General features: G+C 40.7%; 2 long non-coding RNA genes across 2 annotated transcripts; both read right to left on the bottom strand.

The window, feature by feature from the left end:
- Positions 1 to 785: 785 nt before the first annotated feature.
- Positions 786 to 1,924, bottom strand: LOC146683376 (uncharacterized). Its single transcript, XR_014917604.1, has 2 exons — positions 1,692 to 1,924; positions 786 to 1,412 (listed from the first exon to the last, which is right to left on the bottom strand). It is a non-coding gene; the product is annotated as an uncharacterized LOC146683376 (long non-coding RNA).
- Positions 1,925 to 5,540: 3,616 nt separating this feature from the next.
- Positions 5,541 to 6,012, bottom strand: LOC146683377 (uncharacterized). The gene is made up of 2 exons (XR_014917743.1): positions 5,791 to 6,012; positions 5,541 to 5,709 (listed from the first exon to the last, which is right to left on the bottom strand). It is a non-coding gene; the product is annotated as an uncharacterized LOC146683377 (long non-coding RNA).
- Between the last annotated feature and the right edge of the window lie 2,322 nt (positions 6,013 to 8,334).

Here is an 8,334-nt window from a genome sequence, read left to right on the forward strand (position 1 = left end):
CCTGAATAGTGGTATCAGGAGCAATTCTAGATTGCATTGCACCTTGCGGTAATGATGCCGAGCTGAAATTAGGTGCCTGACTTCCCTCATGTTGACTCCTGTCCACAGGGGCATTTTCTACTGTGGCTGCAATTGTAGAGCTCAACTTAGTTAGTTCATCTTGCAAAAGAAGCTGAAATGACTTCCCTGTTAACTTAGCAATGTTTTGCAACTCAGACATGTAACTCTCAGTAGCACTATTGCTAACCACAGGGGTATAGACACTAGCAAGCGCACAGACGTGGAAAGTCACATCAGGCCGAGTAGGGCTTTTGTATTTAAATGGCAACAAAGGAGCAAGCGTTTGCAGCGCGGTACCAAAAGTGAACTCAACAATTGCATTGTTATGGAACTCTGAGTTTGGTTCATCTATACGCAGGACACGGTTAATAGAACCATGAGTCTCTAGATAGCTCTGTACCTCATTGTCCACCTCAGTCCAGGTTAACCCTTCAACCATGACAGAGTTAGGGATCTTTACCAGCTCACGTGTCACTACTTCCATGTCACCAATTTGGCAAATTACTGTTATAATGACTGGAGATAAGAATTTTTGCCCAAAAAGGAGAAAAAATGAAAACAAAGCGTCAATAGTCTGCCACCTGCTCCTGGCTGACTCGCCAATTTTCTGTAACACCCCTTTCAACACTTGGGATACAGATTTAAATGGTTACCTGTGTGTTGGGCCAATAGCTGAGGTTCGACTACTGGAGCAGAGTGGATGACTAATGAAACGCTCTGAGAACTTGGTTTGATCAATTTGTATTGACAATTAAAGAATCTTACATACATACAATGAAAACGATAACAGTACATGAAAGGAAAAATTGGGCCCAAGTCATGGAAAATAATAAACAAAACACACACAACCCCGGGGGGATTTGACTCAGTCTCTCTCTCGTGTCAGCCGACACCCTTAAGTGTGAGTCCAGCAATGAGGATTCTCTTTGCAGGATGTGCAAAGGAGGAATGACGTGTAAACCTGTCCTACCACTTAAGTAGAGTTTGTACAGTTCACAGTTCGTCCAAAGAATTTAGTTCTCTTCTTAAAGCAATCATCTCAAGGGTCCTGGAGGGGTGGCTCGCCATCTTTGGACTGGATCATCACTGAACTGTACTCCCAAGTAAAAAAACCTGACCTGTATAACACAGTCAGAATAACATTCAAAAATCTATATTCAGTCATTTAGACATATATCCTTTCTTATGTTTCGTTCATACATACTAACAAATTTGTATTTTACCTTTCCAGTATACAGAAAGAACGACAGAATATTCCAAAACATAGACAATGATAACTTCTTACCAAAGTAACCAATAAAATGGGCTCTCCTGGAGCTTCAAAATGGCGATGGTGAAGCGTTGTAGCACAACTACAAAGAAACAACCCCATTTTCTTTAAACTGTATTCACCTCACAATGAACGCAATTAAGGATTGATATAGGAACATATCAACATCTACAGCATACATATGACTTACAATCTTTACATGCATCGTCATAGGAAGCTAACAAACTCTAACATACAGTTTAATCCTCACAATCACACATGTACAGCCACATGGCTAATAGCAATAGCCGCGATAGCCGCTAGCATGTCATCGTTAGTGGCTTAAACTCACAATATTCTTGTTCACAACAAATTAACTCACCCAGAAGAATCCGAGCAGTAACAAACTCCTTTCTGGTTAACAACAATTTCCAGATAGTTTATTTCCACCGTACAATCCGACTGAATAAAAACAACCACGCTTTTCACTTGGAAAAAAACGGACTTTTCTTCCCCCTGTATACTTCAAGGACCATCAGGACATTATAGACATCTTCTATTTTATTAATTCTCAACAAAATAATTTAACTTAATAAAACTTAAGAGTGAACTCAAAATACTAACATCACTCATAACACACTAAAACCCTTAACTCTCCAGGGTTACACTCAGGTGTGTAAAATCAATTAGCTAACAATACAGACTGCTGCTACAAACACCAGTGAAAGACTAGGTCGCTCTAAGGAGCTCAGTGAATTCCAGTGTATTACCTTGATAGGATGCCACAAGTCCGGTTGTTAAACTTCTTCACTACTAAATATTTCACACTTGTTAGTGGTATTATAACAAAATGGAAGAATTTTGGAAAGAGAGCAACTCAGCTACAACGTGGTAGGCCATGTAAAATCACAGAGTGGGGTTGGCTGATGCTGAGACACTCAGTGCGCAGTGTTCGATTTTCTTCAGCGAATAGTTACAGACCCCCAAACTTCATGAGGCCTTTAGATTAGCTCAAGAACAGTGCACAAAGAGCTTCATCAGTGCACTGCAAATTTTGAGATGCAATGATGTAAGCCATACCAACACTGGACTCTAGGAGAGAAGAGTTGCACTTGTCTGCCTGGAAATCTGATAGATCAGTTTGGGTTAGGCAGTGGCTACGAGAACAGTACTTGTCTGGCTGCATTGTGCCAAGTCTAAAATTTTGTGGAGAGGAGATTATGGAGTGGGGTTGCTTTTCAGGAGTTGGATGAGCAAGTTTGATGTGGAAGAAGTTGACTGGCCTGCACAGAGTCCCGACCTCAACCCGGTAGAACAGCTTTGGGAGACAGCTTTCTCATACAACATCAGTGTCTGACCTCACAAATGTGCTTCTGGAAGAATGGTCAAAAATTCTGATAAACCCACTCCTAAACCTTGTGGAATGCCTTCTCAGTGGAGTTGAAGCTCTTATAGCTACAAAGGGTGGGCTGACATCATATTAAACCCTATAGATTAAGAATGTCACTCAAATTCATATGCGTGTGAAGACAGATGGCCAAATACTTTTGGGAATATAGTGTAAGAGGAGGTACATTTCATACTCTAACCCTGCATGTACCCTCACTAGTATTTCCCATTACTTTTAATATGAACAAAAAAGTAATAGAAATAAAAAGAACCTTTCATGATTAGGAGAGCAGGTACAGTTAGAACAGATGCATTGGGACTGTATCTATTCAATAGTTATTCATGTCATCAGTTCATATTTATAATAATGAATTCAGCTAAGTAATGAAAGGATTATTTTTGTTTAAAAGAATTCGGTGTAATTTGAAGCATAAGTCACCCCACTCAGCACTCAGATTGCGTTTTAATAGTGTTGATAAACAGAAATCACCTGATCTTAGCAATCTGCTTTGTTTTGATCTTTTGGTAGCTGAGAAATTTAAATTAATTAGCAACAAATGGCAAACTAAATTGAATGAAACACAGCAATCAGATTTGTGGTTTAAAGGGAGAAGAGCACAAGGTGATGGAATATGTTTGCAGTTCTTCTATGCAAAAGCGTGTTTCCTGTGGCACCTCGTCCTTTAATGATCGTTAATCCAGATGTGCGCTGAGGGCTTTTTTTTTTTTAAATGCCAAGTGGGAAATTGAATATCATCATTCTTTTGCTGAGGACTAATGTTGTGCCGTTGACAAGTTTGCTTACGTCAACAGTTTCTTAAATAAACCCAACAATACAACAGCCTTGCTATAAATTCTACAATTATTGAAATTCACAGTGTCATATGATTGACATTTAAAAAAAAAAACAAATCTGCCCAGACTGTGGATTAATGAGATTTGCTTATGCTTGACATAACATGACATTTTCCCATTTAAAGCATATAATAATGCTTTAAGAACGTCTGTTCTATTCAGGCAGGTCAAGCTCAGCTGGCGTACCAGCAAACCTGGTATGCTAACACATCAACACACCCAGTTTGCCTGCTTTGTTCTGCATTGGGTCATGATGATGTATCTGCCTCCCACTTTCCATGTATAGAAGGGTGGAGCAGTGTGCTTTCTCCACCTTATGCATGTACTTTCATAAAATGCCCAAGCCAAGTTGTGGCTAAGCCGGGTTGCTGCCTATATAATCAAAATGTATTTATTATGAGATTAGATAGTACTTGCGATTGTTTTATTGTACTTTTTATATTTTACATTTATATTTATTATTGAATCTTGCACCAAAGGAGTGGCACTCCGATTTCGTTGTACTCTGTACAATGGCAATAAAGGCTATTCTATTCTATTCTATTCTATTCTATTCTAGATTAAGAAATACTTTAATCCCATATTTAGGAAACATTTGAAGTGACTACTACTACTAATAATAATAATCCATCCATCCATTGTCAGGTATTGGATTCAGTTAAATGTCTGTGTGATTGTATAGGAATTTCTTTTACTTATGTATTAATCACATTATTTTATTGCCTTGGTGTCACTGGATTTTAACATGTCTCACACTCATACAGTAAGACAAATGGTGGGGGTCTAGTAAGGAAGTTGGGGGGAAGCAGACAACTTCACAGGAAGAATCTTTTGTCTCTTTGAGGACTCTGGGAAGGTAGCAAGGGAGTGTGAACCTTAAGGTGTGAAACAGCTGTGTACTGCCTTTTGTTCCTCAAGAAGGCATTTAACTGAGAGCCATGTTAGGCTCGAGAGACTCTGCTGGCCGTCTGCCCCGCGGTCATGCACGCTCTCCACAAGCGTGGTTTGTCTGTTCTTTGTGTTTTGATTAAAGAATGTTAGCTACCGCTCACCGCTCGTCTGCAGGCTTTATTTAATGGAAAACTTCCACAACAGTAATATTGCCTATAAAGGTAAAGTCCTTGCTGTGTATACAGCTTTGACAGTCGGATGATGTCTTAATTTTTTTCCGAGTGAACTTTGCTCATATTGATCTACTTCTCTAAACCATTAGTCATCATTTCCAGCAGTCATGACTGTGTAAAAATAGATGTGTAAAAAGAACAACACTTATGTGCTGCATATCTGTGTGTTTGTATAAGTGAGTGATTACTCCTAAAAAATCCTAATGTTTTTGTTCACAGCATTGTTTTTTTTGTTTCCTTGTTTGATTTTAAATATCAAAAAAACTCTTTGAAATTACTCACTAGGCCTGATGTCAGTGTAGCACTGTTCTGTCTAATTCACATACCGAACTTTCAGGGCACGGATATATGATGATTGATGTTCACCCCAGGTGTGGCAATCGACCAGGTCTCTGTCTTTCTCTTTCAGTCTCTTGGTGGAGGCTTATGGTAAAGATGGCTTGTCAGGTGCCTCGTGGGCACTCGCAGCTCACTGCAGCTGAGGAGAATAGACATCTGGTTGACAGCCTCTCATTTTTACTGTGAACAGGATTAGGTCCACCGCCTGGAAATAAAATTGTTTTACTCCACCCAACAAATCGGCAGATGAGAAATCAGCTATGAAAGATCCTCATCATTAGCCATCTTAAAAGCTTGCACAGGCTTTGTGAAGATTTTGCAGTTGTTTGCTGGCTAGAGTTTGTTTCAGCATCACAAACCAGGCGATTTGCATCCATCATTAGCCTCACTCAGACAGAAGATACTTTCAATCCTTTTCCTAAAACACTTGATCTACAGTAAGCTACTGTCCTTGAATACCATCAAGGCTTTGTTTCATATTTGTCACAACGGGACTGAACGGACTCACGCGCAGGCTCTAGGTCTTGAAAGCACAAGAGTCTTTATTATGATGCACCAGGTGATTATTTACAAAAGTGAGGGGAAAGCCGGGCTCCGGGGGTCCACACACGAACGGGAAAGACACGCACACTCTCCGTCCACTCCTCCTCACACTCCACTCACTCGGGTAACACAGGGGTAGGTCCAGGGAATCTGTACACAGAGACACGAATGGGTAGTTAGGTAAATCGCTATGAAACACTTCTGAAGTCATTGAGCTGGGGTTACACTGACGAGGGTCGGCAACGGTCCAGCGACGAGAAACACAGGGCTGCCGTCTTATAAAGGAGCTGGATCACTCGTGATGAGCCACAGGTGCGTGGGCCAAGGGCAGGAGCCCGCAGGTAAGCTCCGCCCAGGCAGAGGGAGGAGGGAAAGAGGGGAAAGGAGAGAGCAGGAAAAAAATAAAAAAAGGAATACAAAACATATGTAGCCGTACTGAGCCGACCGGGTAGGCACAGGGATCCTGACAATATTTCACTTTAATTATTTAAAAAATACATTTTAAAGTTGGTTAAAGTACATTTTTACATAAAACATGTAGGCTAGGTTTTGTTTGTAGTGTAAAGTCATCTTTCACTAACCTTTTTAACCGCCTACCCTAACAACACAGTGCGTATTGGATTTATAAGCTGCACAAGGTTTGATGGAAGGAAAAAGAACTGTCATGTTCTTTAACTGCAAGGTACTGGCAGTTCTGATTTACTTTTATAACAGGGCTTCTCTTACACATTTTACTTTGGCAGGCTGTTCAGGTATGTTTTCGTTTTCTCATTAGTCCCTGAGAGAGACACCAGTAGTGATCGCTGCTAACCAGCTGTCCCTGCTTCTTTCCATCTTGTGAGTCTGTGCCACTGGGCTAGCTGGGCATGCTGCTTTTCAAGTGAGTCTCTCATAGATCACCAGACTCCATCCAGCTCCACCAGGGAAACTCTAAGCTGGACCTGGTGCAGGTGGAGAACTACTTCGTGTGTCACCAAGGATGCGCAGCAAAACAAAGACTACCATCTGCAATCGACCTACAGGATAAGAGACTCACTGGCAGGTACCTGGCTATAGTGCTTGATACGTGTAACAAAATACGTTGCACTATGGTGTTCTTCTCTCTCTCTCTCTCTCTCTCTCTCTCTCTTATATATATATATAATGTGTGTCTCCATGTGTTCATTCCTTGTATGCTAGTTTGTTCAAACCCTTGCCAAGAATTGGAAGCTTCTTTTCCCATTTTTCTTTTCTCCATCCTGCCCTTGACTGTTACCATACTTCCCTGGACTAATCAAGCTTCACTTGCAAAAAGCATCCTGACTGATAATCAGAACAGTTGTGATTTAACGTTAGCATTCCTGCTTGTGTATCTTCTATTTGCAATGTTTGTATCTCTTGTATCACTTGCTGTCTAATACTTAACTTGCCTCTCTTGTGTCCTACCTTCTTGTTTGTAGTGAAATGCTTCTGCTCATGGCTATAAAGGTACTCTGAGCTTGGAGATTGGGTCAACTCGTCAGAAAGCTATCCAGCTGTTCTTAGGATATTTAAAAGTGTAACAGGAGACAGAGCATTCAGCTTTCAGGTCCCTCTTCTACGAAACCAGCTCCTAGATAGAATTTAGGAGACAGACACCCTCTTCACTTTTAAGAGTAGGCTTAAAACTTTCCTTTTTGATATAGCTTATAGTTAGAACTTGATAAGGTGACCCTGAATCCTCCCTATGCTGCAGTATGCCTAGTCTAGTGAAGGCTTCCCATGATGTTTCTTCTTTGCTAATCTCTTTTCATTCACTTTGTGTTTCTACACACAAACTCTGCATTTAATCGGTAGTTATAATTAGTCTCTGGCTCTGTTCCACAGTGTGTCTTTTGTCCTGATTCCCTCCCTCACTCCCAACCGGACAAAGCAGATGGCTCTCCTTGAGCCTTGTTTGGCCGGAGGTTTCTTTCTGTTAAAAGGGAGTTTTTCCTTCCCACCGTCGCCAAGTGTTGCCCGTAGGGGTCGTCTGATTGTTGGGGTTTTCTCTGCAGTGTTGTAGGTTCTTTATCATACAACATAAAGTGCCTCAAGGCAAATGATGTTGTAGTTTGGTGCTATTTAGATAAAAAAAAAAGAATTTGAATTAAATAGATTTTCAGTGTCTGCAGTTATGTGTGTAATACATGAAATTTAATCTGGGAAAATACTTGATTTGTGGTTAAGTAGTGCCTATTTGACAATTTGTTAATTTTAAAAATGGAAAAAGTAAAAATAAATTCACAAAATTCATGTTTAGTGGTAGCGCTGATCACCACCGTGATGGCCACATGTAGAGCTGACTCAGCTTGTATTATTTTCCAAAACATCGTAAAAGTAGGACAGAGTACTGTAAAGCTTTTTCTCTCTTTACAAAATTCTGAAATTTGTGTCGCAGCTGTGGCAGAAACAAAATGGCTCTGGAAGCAGCTTGTTGACAGGAAGCCAAACAGACACGCCTGCATGCACCAGTTAGTTATTTCTAGGTTACATTTTACTTCAATTTTTTCTCATTCCACTGGAAGCTTGGGTTGGCATAGTGGCTGCTGCCTGCTGGTCATTTTCCCTTTCTCAATTTTGTTGTTGGGGTCTCTTGGCTGACTAAGTGCTCCAAATGGATTCCGCCTCCTGCCAGGCTCCCTCTTTCTTCCTCTATCTCTCCCTGTCTCTTTGTGGCTCACTCCCACCCTTCAGCCACTGCTCTCTCTCATAACATTTTACATGTTAAGAAATAAAATTGGGCCAGTAGACAATAGATGTTGGAAGATGAGTGCG

This window comes from Copadichromis virginalis, linkage group LG22 (assembly GCF_057382275.1).
Source record: "Copadichromis virginalis isolate Kocher_CV1m ecotype Utaka linkage group LG22, C_Virginalis_male_GT1.1, whole genome shotgun sequence".
Classification (NCBI taxonomy): domain Eukaryota; kingdom Metazoa; phylum Chordata; class Actinopteri; order Cichliformes; family Cichlidae; genus Copadichromis; species Copadichromis virginalis.